The sequence below is a fragment of the Pinus tabuliformis genome, chromosome 5_1 (genome assembly GCF_031772625.1).
Source record: "Pinus tabuliformis cultivar Carrire ecotype Pingquan chromosome 5_1, CPIR1, whole genome shotgun sequence".
NCBI lineage: Eukaryota > Viridiplantae > Streptophyta > Pinopsida > Pinales > Pinaceae > Pinus > Pinus tabuliformis.
This window is the reverse complement of record NC_142305.1, coordinates 648243400-648257262: the sequence shown is the minus strand read 5'-3', so window position 1 is coordinate 648257262 and position 13863 is coordinate 648243400.

Here is a 13863-nt window from a genome sequence, read left to right as displayed (position 1 = left end):
TTGGAACATGTTACAAGTGGTATCTGAGCCATGGTTTCAACACTATGGCCAATTTGGGAAACTAAGGAGTAACAAATTTGTTAATGTGCATAGAGTGAGAAACAAGATGTGGAGAGGAACTGGACCACCGACAAGACTAGGTGCAGCCTATGTCAAAGCTAATCATGAGATGTGGGTGCAATTAGTAGAGGAGTCTCATCAAGCTAATGCAACACTGTTGGAAACAATTTGACAGTTGCGAGCTGAAATGACTAATTTAAGAGCTAATAATGAAAGACTGAGTGAAGAACAAGAGAGAATTTTGAACAGACTGTCGGATAGACATAATCAACAAGAACCAAATCCAAGTCTTGGTAATGGGAACAAGATAAAATCATTTCGTCATAGGGAAGATAATATAGAATTTGGAGGACAAAACGATGATAAGGGAAGGTCAGATAGCATTTCAAGTGATAAAGGAACTAAGAGGTAGAAGGTTAAACTTCAAGGAGAGTTCAAGAAGATAAAAAACCTGACATTTGATGGTGTGGCCGAGGAAGCAGTTGAGGCTTGGCTAATTAACATGAATAAGTACTTTCAAATTTATGAATATGATAATAATTTAAAGGCCAGATTGGCAATTTACCAATTACAAGGTAAAGCCACCCTGTGGTGGGAAGAAATCAAGATTGTCCAGGGAATTGAGGAACAAGAAATAACTTGGAGTGACTTCCAAAAACATTTCAAGGATAAATACTTGATGAAACAGTTTTCCGATGAATAAGCAAAAGGGCTTCATGATTTGAGACTAGGCCAGTTATCTATGGATGAATTTGTAACTAAGTTTACATCCTTACTAAGATATGTTCCATATATTTGGGAAGAGAAATCTAAAGTGCAATGTTTCATCAGTAGTTTACCTATCTTCATGAAGGAGAAGCTGGAATTTGATAACCCAAAAACAATGGATGAGGCCATTTGAAAGGCCCAAATTTTATATCAGCAAATGAAGCAAAAGGGAGAAAGTAGCAGAAGTGGGTTAAACAAAAATGGACTGAAAAGGTTTCCAAATAATAAAAATGAAAAAGCCACTGGTGGGAAAAATATGCATCTAAAACAGCAAAATAAGTTCCCAGGGAAGAATCAACAAAAATTTGGATTGCAAACTAAAACCAGACAAATTGAAGTAGCAAGCAAACCAGAATCCATTCAGCAACAAAAACATCCTTTGCAATGCTGGGGATGTGGGGATCCCCATTACTATAAAAATTGTCCCCACCATATCGAGACAGAACAAACTACGAATATACAAGAAGCTTCTACAATTAGGGAGGTGGAAAAGAACATACTAAGAATTAATGCAACCTTGGATGATAATCAAGCTAAATATCAACCCACAATGATAGAATTTGAAGGTAAAGTAGCTAATAATTATGTTTCTATTTTAATTGATCCAGGTGCAAGCTTGAGTTATGTCAGGCTAAAGATAGTAGAATTGTGTCATTTGTAGATGATTAAATTCAAAAACCCTTGGTTAGTGAAATTGGCTACTGGAGCCAAAAGAAGGGTGACTGCTAAGGTAGAGAACTGTCCTATTGAAATAGCAGGACAACAAATTAGAGTGGATTTAAACATGTTACCCTTAGGATCCTACAATGTGTTGATTAGAATGGATTGGTTAGAGAGGCATTGGTCCCTGGTGAATTGCAAGGATAAAACTATTAGTTTCCTCACTGAAAGAGGCATTAGACAAGAGATTCAAGGTGTTAAAAGAGCTATCAAATTGTGACCTATTACTGCTAACCAGTTAGGAAAATGCATTCGGAAAGGTTGTCAAATTTATGTCATGCAGGTGGGCTATACTAATTCTAAGGATAAGACAATTTCTTTGGAAAACTTGCCAGTTATTCAAGAATTTATTGATGTATTTTTGGAAGAGATACCTGAGATGACACCTAAGCGAGACATCAACTTTACCATAGAGTTAGTCCTAGGAGCAACCCCTATATCAAGGAATCTTTATCGTATGAGTATACCTAAGTTAATAGAACTCAAAATGCAACTACAGGAGCTCCTTGATAAAGGCTACATCCACCCAAGTGTGTCACCTTGGGGAGCCCCTGTATTATTTGTAAGGAAAAAAGATGGTACTCTGCAATTATGTATTGACTATAGGCAGCTGAACAAGCTAACCATAAAAAATAAATACCCTCTACCAAGAATTGATGACCTATTTGATTAGGTTAGAGGTGCTAGTGTATTCTCGAAAATAGATCTATGATCAGGATATCATCATATACGAATAAAGGAATAATACATTTGTAAGACAACATTACAGATTCACTACAGTCACTATGAATTTGTGGTGTTGCCCTTTGGGCTTACTAATGCCCCAACGACATTTATGAGTCTGATGAATTGTATATTCCATCCTTACTTAGACAAACTTGTTTTGATGTTTAATGATGATATCCGGATTTACTCAAAGAAATTGGAGGAGCATGAAAAACATTTTAGGATAGTATTGCAAACATTGCAAGAAAACCAACTCTATGCTAAATACAACAAATGTGATTTTTACAAAGACCAAATCCAATACTTGGGACACATCATTTCATCTAAAGGCATAATTGTGGATCCCGAGAAGATTAAAACTGTCATGGAATGGCCCGTCCCCAAAAATGTTGCATACATTCAATCTCTTATGCTTAGATATTATAATCATTTTATTGGGGAGTTTTCTAGAATCGCTTACCCTATAACTTCTCTACAGAAAAAGGGAAGACATTTCAAGTGGATAGTGGAATGTCAATAGAGTTTTGAACATATGAAACACTCTTTTACCACAACCCTCATATTGAAAGTGGTGGATCCAGAAAAAGAGTTTATCGTTTGCATAGATGCTTGTCAAGAAACGTTGGAGGACTTTTGACACAGGAATGTAGAGTAATAGCGTATGAATCACACAAATTGAAATATCATGAACAATGATATTCTTCTTATGAATTGGAACTAACTACATTAGTTCACACCCTAAAGGTATGACGACATTATTTATTGGGAAAGAAATTCATTTTAATGAATGATCACAATAGTTTAACGAGTTTCTTCAAACAACCTAATTTAAATGCACACCAAGCTAGGTGGACTTCTTTTCTAAGTGAATTTGACTTTGACATAAGACATCTTAAGGGGAAAGAGAATCGTGTGGCTGATGTGCTAAGAAAAAAACTACATTGTGTGTATGAGATTTCTTACAGTCAAATAGAATCAAATTTTTCTGATAAAATTAAGGAATCTACTCATAAAAACCCTGAATACAAATTCTTATGGAAGTAGACCAATCACGGACAAAAAAATGGGAAACAATCTGATTATGGCATAAATAGTGATAATTTGTTGACCTTTAGAGGTAGGATATATGTTCCTAACCAAACCTCTGTTAAGAAATTTATGTTGGATTAATTTCATAGAAGCCTGTATGCTTCCCACCCTGGATATCAAAAGTTATTTTCTGCGATAAAAAAAGATTACTTCTGGCTAGGTATGAGAAAGGAAATCATTGAGTATTTGGCTAAATGCCTGGATTGCCAACAAGGTAAGGCAAAACACCAACACCCTATTGGTTTACTCCATCCACTATCTATTCCTGAATGGAAATGGGATATGATTACTTTAGATTTTATTACAAGTCTACCTAGATCTAAAAAGAAAAATGATTCCATCATGGTAGTGGTGGATAAATTGAGCAAAACAACTCACTTTATACTGATCAAATCTACATATAAAACTGTTGAAATTGTAGATATATTTATGAAGGAAATATTCTGGTTACATGGTATACCAAAAGTGGTGGTTTCATATAGGGATGTAAAATTTACCTCCGCATTTTGGAAAGCCCTTTTCACGGGTTTGGGTACATAGATTCAGTTTAACACCTCATACCACCTCAGACTAATGGAAAAACTGAGCGAGTTAATCAAGTGTTGGAGGATATGCTAAGAATGTATGTAATGCAACAACCAACCAAGTGGGAGGAATACCTCCACTTAGTTGAATTTTCATATAATAATAGCTACCATGAATCATTGGGAATGAGTCCTTTTGAAGTGATGTATGGGAAAAGATTCAGAATACCCATCAATTGGAACAACCCTAAAGATAAATTAGTACTAGGACTTGATATGCTAGCCAAAATGGAACAAGAAGTAAAGAACGTTCGATAAAATTTAAAAGCTGCCCAAGATAGGAAAAAGGCTTATGTAGACAGAAAGAGGACCTATAGGGAGTTCCATGTAGGATATCATGCTTACATAGGAGATAAGCATAGAAGAAGTACCTTGCAGTGGGGCAGTTGTGAAAAATTAACACCCTCATATTGTGTACCTTTCCACATTTTGGAAATAATTGGCCCTATAGCATATCAACTTGCACTACCTAGTCATATCCAGGTCCATAATGTGTTTCATGTTTTTTTATTGAATATATATGTGTATGATCTTAGGCATGTCATTAACTAGCAAGATGTGAAACTAAAGATTTAATTTTGTAATTTGAATTGTATGAATGTAAATTATAATTAATATGATCTAAAGACAAGTTATGATTATGGCATAGGTCGAACCGGATGGAGAGTTCCTGGTAGAGCCTCTGCATACTCTTGATCATAGAGAAACAATGTTACAGAGGCGAGCTATCACCCATGTCAAACTACAATGGAAGCACTTTAGCCCAAAATAGGCCACCCGGGAAGATGGATACTTCATGTGAATTGCATATCCTAACTTGTTTCAAAGGGCTTAAATAAACACAGAAGATGGTGTTTCACATGAGTGGGGGAAGGTGTAACACCCCTGTCACATACCTCATCTAATACATTAAATAATTTTGAAAATGCACAATATAAGCATTAAGTGATTTTTTTTAATATACAATGATGATTAATTCTCATATATACTCTCTTCTAGAGTACAAGTGAAATACTTCTAGATTTACTAGTCACAATGCCATCATAACTCATATAATTTTTCAAGCTAAATTAAGGTCAATATTGATACTACCATCTTAACTTCTCAGATCATAAATTTAGGTTAAAGCGATCTTAGAAATTCATTTACAATAAGGGACATCTTGGTCCCCTTTACACCCCTCGTAATCGATGGTTGTCACCATAGTTATTCAACCTATTAACCCTATGTTTACCATCTAATTGTGACCCATACCATCTAGTGAATTAATTTATGGATAATAAGAAGTTAATGTGTGCTCCCATGGCCCTTACCACCTTCCATCTCGGTCAATCATTGGTCTCCACCTCATATATTATCACATGGTCTTCACATTCCCTATCCAATCCGGCTCTCGAGGGTGGAAAATGAAATCAACGTTTTAGATCTCTTAACTTGAGATCAATGGCTCTCCTTGGATTGAATAATCCTAACCTTAAATCCTTGCATCAACTTTTCGATTTGGGTTCATTGGTTTGGTTTCCTGTTGGCAGTCGCAGAGGGAAATACTTGGCTTTCTTCCTGCATTTTCATGGTGATTTTGGATCTCTCTTTTCGTTGCTCCAACACCCTACTCAATGCCCTTGTCCTCTCAGGTAAATTCCCCTCTTTTAACCTTCTCTCTTTCACTTGACCATATCGATTTAATGCATTACGTATAAGGGTTGATGGTTAGCTTATGGTTGGCTTACGATTGCTCTATGTAGTAGGTTACTCTTAGATTTGGTAACCATTATTCCTCATGCCATTAAAGCCCTTTCACTATTAAAATGTATAACCATATTTCAAATTTGGGGTATGGATCCAACCCCTATTTTTCTCTTTAGCATTGGCCATGGCATAAAGTTCTTTACTCAACTCGCTCAGTGGTGGCTTGAAACTGGTATGCAGATGACTCCCCTATTTACCTTCCATCCACTCAGAAGCAATATGTCACCAGGGAAGGGTTTAGCTAACTATTACCCAGTAAGGATATGTTACCCTTCTCATTATCAGTAATTCTTGCATTTAATTTTTGTTTTGATAACCACTCCGTGTTAGTTTCTATGAAATATGATTTCCGGTCCAAGTTCTAATTTATGATTTATGTTCACAGGTAATTTATCAGGTACCCAGTTTGGCAATGCCTTTAATACAGGTCATTTCTTTCTCTCGACACCTTTCTTATCTTTCTAGGTTCATTCCTTTCCTAAATTGTTTTGTAGCCTATGTCCTAATTCCTTATTTACTTCATTCAATGACATGTATTTAGCTATGGTGCATTTTCCCTCTATTGTGGTTACAGTTGAAATTTGGAACAATGTTTTCTCACCTGTTAGAGTCGGTCTGGTCAACCCTCCGTCAGAGATCGAAGCTCTTTGTGCATTTCAATTTTAGGTGTCCCGCTTCATCCACTCAGCTGCATTTCGCTAGGGACATGTCATGATCTGACGGAGATAGTCATGCTAGTCATTTTCCCTCATCTCTGGCCCCTGTTGGCTCAGGTCTTGGTCCATAATCACTGAAGCTCATGATAGTCAAGGTCTGGTCATATTACAGGACAAAGTCCTTTTTATTGCTGGGTCTAGAAAATCATCAATGTGGTCTTTGAAAAACATGTCCAGAACAAGCCATGCAGGCCAGAGGGAGACCTTATATAGCTATGGTTCAGAAAGCTTCATCATCACCTAAAGAGACATTGACTCTTCTTCAAAACTCTGTTTTGAAGAAAAGTCAAACAAGGTCAACTATGACAAAATTTTCCAAAAAATCGCCAGTTGACTTTTTCAGATGCAGTCATGGTTTTCATGGCCAAATGCCTAGTCACACAGTCCCCGCAAAGAAATTCCGAAAATTTCATCACGAGAGCCAAAATTTCAAAGAAAAATGAAAAGCAGGGTGTTTTAAAGTCAATGAAAAAAGTGCAAAACATAAACATTAGAAAGTGGGTTTTCAAAGAAGAAAAAATTAAACCCAACTCTCCCAAGCCTATATATACTTGTTTTTACCCAAAACAAAAACCATTTGTGCTTTGGCAAGCTTGGAGAGAAATTACAAAGGTAAGAGAGCAAATTCTTGAGGGTTTGAGTGAGGGAGAGCCGGTTTCCAAGGGGCGTGGCGCACACACCAGGGAGCGCGGCGCACACAGAGGGCGCGACGAACTGGCAGCCAGCCCACAGTGCAAAATCAACAAGGGCGCGACGCACACAGCCAGGGAGCTCAAAACACTTGCAAATTTGTTTTATATCCCGGTTGAAGGCTAGCAAGCAAGAGGTAGGCTCGAATGAAACCTCTTCTCTGTCAATTTGGTCAATGGCTGGTGTTTCTAAGATGTTGAATGATATCCAAAGCACATTGGCCATCCATGAAAATAATCATCAAAGCAAAAATGATAAACGGGGTTGCAAATTTGTGAAGACGCCACCAAGGTTTTGCTCCCATCCCCTTGTCCCCTCACTCCTCATCATTGTCACCTCCATTCCACCTTGTCTCCTAAGGAAACCCCCTAGAAATCTCCACTAAGACCCACCCCCGGAGTTCCAAGCAAATTAATGTCATTTGACAGTGCGCGGCGCACACACAAGGTGGCGCGGCGCACTAAGAGCCCAGCCACAGTGTTAATATTGCACTAGCGAGACGCATACCCAGTGCGCGGCGCACTGGGCAAAGCGCGCGGCGCACAGACCTGTGAGCCTAAAAAAACACCGAATCGCCTAAATTTTTATAAATGGCTCTCAAAATTGCAAAGGTGGCCCTAGATCCTTTCACCATTGATCCTTAACTCAAAGAAAAATATGATTTTGGTGACCATGAAATCAAAGGAAAAATTTTTATTAAGTAAACCCAAAATGACACAAAGAAGGGAAAAAAGCTAGGGTTTTGCTACAGTAACATGATTGCTAAATATGCTCCTATCCTACCTCTATCAGCTAATTCCCCTGGAGCAGTTTCCCTAATAGTTACCCTAGCTACATTGTAATCATATTCATTCGTCCTCTTTATTCCTATAGCTCAAAATATCCCAAACCATACCCCAAACACTCCCAAATCCCTGATAAATTTCTCCTTTAAACCCCTATTCCCCTTTTCATCATTCCCCTCCTAACACTCCCCTATTTTATTGTCCCATTGGTGACAGATTTTTAGAGCATCTATCAGTTTCATTGGATTCAGAGGGCAGCATAAAACTCAGGGTACAAGCAGCAGTAATGGCATCAGAAAATTCATCAGAGTATGAGGAGGGGACCCACAGCGACACATATTCAGGAGAAAGGGCCCATAGGAGACATCACCGAAGTGGCATACATCTTAGAGATGAGCCAAACACCCTCACTGAGCTGCAGGCATGCCCACTTGCTATGTCTTGTTTCCAGCACTTGGCATGTTATGAATTTTGTCAAAGGGTGTCGAATGTCAAAGTCCATCATGAGTTGGCCTGCCTTTTTGCACTTCATCTACAGGGAGGCCAATCTGTCCTGGCTAGGGTCACTTTCACCTTGACACCGGAGGCTATATCAGTGGCAACAGGGATACCAAACATTGGGGAGCAGTGGCATAAGAAGAAGAAGGTGGAGGGGCATCACTATGAGCCTTACATCAAGAATAGCTGCTTGAGCCAGCTCACCAGAGTTTTTCCATTCAGATATTTGAGGGATGAGTATGCCCCACTCATGATATTGATCATGAAGTATTTCAATTGCGAGGGGAGGTTTTCTCGCCTTTATGCCTATCACATCCGCTTGCTCATGCACTTCACCAGGGTGCAGATGATGAGCCTCCCATTTTCATCTGCAACAACATTGAGAAGATGAAAAACTTCATGCAGCGCAAGACCCCACAACAGCAGCTAAACAGTGTCTATCATTTTGCTCTCATCCGAATCTTGGTAGACCATCAGTTGGGATTGCAGGGTATTGCTTGGGAGGACTTCATCTCCCGTGATTTCTTCAGTGCCCCACCGGTGATATCAGAGGCAGAACATGAGGTGGGAGGCCCTTCACATCAGTTTGAGCATGAGATGGGAGGTCCTTCACATCAGTTTGAGTGCCATGAGATTGCCACCATGCCAGTATACATCACATACCAGAAGGGCAGTAGACCATTGTTCGCAGCAGAAAAGCGAGTGTTATCTCCACCCGGGGTGGAAGGGGCCTCGCTTTCGACATCAGCACCACAGGAGCAGGGTAAGGGAAAGGAGCCAGTGCAGGAGGAAGGGCCATCAGGTGAGCAGGAGACCGAGTTTGTTCTCCTCCAAGATGATGAGACAGATGCAGAACCTACAAATGCTGAGCTGGGAGAGATCATTCAGGAGTAGCAGTCTGTGATTGAGAACCTATCCCTGGACTTAGATAGGGCCAAGTGGAACGTGCAGTATCTGGAGTAGAGGAACAAGCAACTTGAGGATCAATTAGCTGAGATAGATTTGCAAATGATCAAGGAAAACCGGCGACACATTCTGGCAGCACAAGGCAGACCTATGGAGCAAAGAGACGAAGACCGGGAGTATGTGCTAGAGAAAGTGAATGTTCACTTGGAGCAGCGGTTGGATAAAGCAAACAGGGAGAAAGACATGCTGAGGCGCATGACTCATCACTACCAGGCCCGAAACATGAGTTCCAAAGCAAGAATCAGGAGCCTAAAGGCAAAATTGAGCAAAGCGACAAAAGAGGCAAAGGAGCAAGATTGGCTTCGAATCTTGGCTGAGGCTTCCTTGGCATAGCATAGCACTTCATAGGGAACCTCCAACCCAAATTTCAAAAAAATTGGGCAAATTTTGGTCACAAGCAAAGTTTTGGACACAAAACAGGAAATTCCTCACTGTGCGCCGCGCCACTGGCGCGACGCTAAAAATCTAGGACTCTAATCGCTAAAAATCTAGGACTCTAATCAAGGAACGGCTTGCATATTTGGATTCAACATCGAAAAATAATACTACTGGTGTCTGGGCAAGAAATTTTGACAAGTTTTGGGTCTCCTAAAGGTCAAAAAACACCCAAAAATGGCCTCTCTGCCACTTTTTTGACACACAAAAAGCAGTATTGGGAGAATGAAGATTTGGAGGGGAAAATGAGCACCAAATTGAGAAATTCTAGTGGGGTTAGAAACTAGACAGGACAGGCTTTCCAAAAAGCACACTTGGGCACATTTTGGACACCTGCAAGTACCCCAAAACAGGCTCCAAAGTGGCGCGACACACAGAGAATTTGGCGCGGCGCACAGGGGAAAAAACGGCCAATTTGCTCCCGTTTCGCGAAATTTCGGGTCGTGACTTCTCTAAGTGGGCCCGGTCATCTACTCTTTGGTTTTTTGGCACCAAAGGTGACATTTAAAGAGTTTTCTCTCTAGATGGGCATCTATTCAAGTGGCAAAAGAATGCAAAGGGTCACCCCAGCCAAATGTCATGCTTGAGAGCGTTGCACCTGTAGCTGATGGTTGGCTCTCCATCTCCTTTTCGAAATGATTTGAGTAACTTCCCAACCCCTGGGTGTTCCATCTCTTCTCTACACTTTCTATATATTGTATGCAAGTTATTTGCAAAGGGTTGGCTGGCTTGTAACTTCTGGGAGACTGTGGGAAAGAAACTCTGTTTCTGCACTGTGTATTTTTGACAGAGAATTAATGAAAGGCAGCGGCTTTGTTTCATGAGATTCTTGTGGTCGTGAGTGTAGCAAATGTGTTCTTGTGTTCCATATGTATCTTGTTATGTTTCATATTTCATTTCATGCTTCATTTCAGTGAAATTTTCTAAGTGAGATTAGGTAGAATTCAATTTATATTGCTCTACCTGTGGGAAAATTTCATGTACAGTGTTACTCTTCTGTTGAAAAGGATTCATGTGACCATGCCCTTTTCACTCTCTTCAGCAATCTTTCCATTCCGCGTTACCTTAAGCCGAAATTGCTGCGCTTGCTGCCTACCTTGCCTCATAGAATAATCTGTGCTTTCATATTCGATTCTCTGTTCTTTGCTGAGCGCCAGTCCCATATACATCCCAGAAGCTCGGTCACTTCATAAAATCTCTTCCAAAATCCCTATTCACTTACTAGCCTAAGGTAAATATTGCATTGTAAGTCATCTCAGACCATTTTTCCTATCCATTTGCTGAGCGTGACTCGGAGAGAGCCCTCTCCTGCTTTGGTAGGGTTAGCTACCAGACTGAGCGTGGTTTGTGGTTACCCTAATTTTTGCCTTCCTTCAGCTTAAGGCAGATTTAGGTGCTAACATAGTGGCAACTCCGCTGGGGACAAGTTGAAAATCAAATCCCCTTGTTTCATAAGAATTCTAGGCTTCCCGATGATGAGCTTAGGATTGGAAAGGCTGAGTAAGTTGGTTGTGTCCCGTGATTTATCCCAATAGCACGTTGGCTTTGAGACGATATACCAGAGCGAATCCAGACCCGAACCCTCCTCATATTTACGAAAATCCCAATTTGATCCCAAGACTCCTTCGTCAAGAAAGCACCATAACTCCCATGTTCAAATCCCATTCATGTCCCAACATTTTTGAGTATCTTGAAGAGCTTGAGTTTGATGAACGATTTGAGATATCTTTGTTTGGGTCTAAATCCGAAAGGGCTGTTGATTACACTATCCCCAATCCGCAATTTCTTGTATACCTTGAGACAGAAAGAGCTAATAGATTAATTGATAACTACATTGCCACACAGCCCCAAACTCCAAGTGCAAGCCCCATGCAAACTGTGCACACTCCTCCAACGCCTCCAAGGCCAAATCCACCAAGAATGATGGCTGCACGTTTCGCACCCATTGTTCTGCCCCAAGTCCTAGATGACATGCCAAATGATTATCAGAGTAAAATCCCATTTTTGATGGCACTCCTAACAATATTACAGCTCAACAACATGTGGATAAAATGGCAGACTTCTATGAACTTCATGAGATCAATGCGGAGAACATGGCAATGAGGCTCTTTGTACAAACATTTGCGGGTGATGTGAGGAAATGTTTCAGAGGTTTGACAGCTGCAAGTATCACCACCTTGACTGAGCTACAAAGACAGTTCTTGAACCGGTGGGAAGTGAAAAAGAATCCCCTTCAAATTCTGGCCGAGTATGAACAAATCAAGCGGAATGCCGGAGAGTCGGTCTAAGATTATTGTGTTAGATTTAATACAGTCTACAACGAAATTCCAGACCATCTAAAGCCACTTGTGGGACTAGCGATGATGAAGTTTCCAGATGGTTTTGATGCTAACATGGCGTACCAATTTAGAGAGAGAACCGGCTACAATGGAAGACATGCAGAAAATTGCGGTCAACGTTGAGGCAAATCTGCTGTCTAAAAGAGCTAGAGCGAAAGCAGAGAAGAAAACCACGGTGAAAGAAGAATCTTCTTCAATGGATGAGCTGCTCAAAAAGGTAGAACAGATGCTTGAAAGGGTAAAACTTGACAAGCCAGAGCCACAAGTTAGGAATCCTAACTTTCGTGGCCAACAACAACCACAATATAGGATAAGACAAAGAGATCAGCGGACTCAAGAGCAGACAACACAACAACCGATACAAACACCTTTGCAGCAGAATTTTGTGCATGGACTGGAGTCAGATGAGGATGGGAATGTAATAGGCGAGGAAAACCATCTCTTTACTCCAGATGAGTTGCCTACTTACGTCACCGAAGAAGAAGAATGTGCAGTAAATTCAGCTACACACCAAGACACCAATTTTTTTCTAGCTAACGAAACCGTGTTGGAAGAAGAGTCAGAAGAATATCAAAGGGGGTATATGAATGCTTTGTCCGCACAACAGCAGCGATATTCCCTTAGAAACAGAGATGTACCGGCCAAACCAATTCAGAAAAAGAAGGAGGGGGAAACAACAAAGAATGATCCATCAGCTACACAAAGAAAGGGAAAGGAGGCGGTTGTTCTGGAGAGCAGCAAATCAAAGTCAGTAGAACAATCATAGCAACCTGCCACATCAAAAGAGAAGGAAAGGAAAGAGATCCCAGTCAAAGAGGTAGAAAGAACTCCAGGTTTCAGCCTAGAGAATGAGATTTCTAAGCTAAAGGTATCCATCCCTTTGACTGAAATCATGAAGAATAGCGGTTATAGAGGACAGATTTCTAAAATGTTGAATTTGGACCCAATGTCCGACATGGTAAATGTGGAAGATGATCAGCCTGAAATGATTTTTGGGCCAGCGACGAATGGTGAGTCTCCTGAGAGCAATGTGCCACCCTTCTATATCACTTTACGATTGCATGACTTTGTGCTACACAATGCCATGTTCGATTCTGGAGCCTCTCACAATCTCATGCCCAAGGCTATCATGGATAAGCTTGGTCTGGACATCACCCGCCAATATCATGATCTCTATTCATTCGATTCCAGTAGAGGAAGGTGCATAGGGCTCATCAAAGACTTAGTTGTGAGTTTAGATCAGCTTCCTATGAAAAATGTTCTTATGGATGTAGTGGTAGCAGACATTCCTCCAAGGTTTGGCACGCTTCTTTCAAGGTCTTGGGTAGCGAAATTGAAGGGAACACTACAGCTGGATTTCTCCTATGCAACAATCCCTGTGTTTGGACAAATGAGGAAGTTATACCGGGAACAAAAGATGAAATATATGATCACAAGCAAGGTGGAACCGATAAATCATCCTATAAACTATGTACATACAGATTTAGAGTCTTTTGTTTTGTTTTCAGATAGTTTAAATGAGATAGATAGTCAGATAGTAGAAGTAGATGACATTTCAGAGATAACAGAAAATTTTAGAGAGATTTTGAAGAAAGAAGGACAAGAAAAGCAGCAAAAGATTGGGCAATCAGCTGAAAACGATGGACAGCAAGCAAACAATGGACAGCCAAAAGATTTTCAGCACTTGCAAGAAGACGAAGAAGGCTTGTGGACCATGGATTTTGATGGAGCAGTAGGG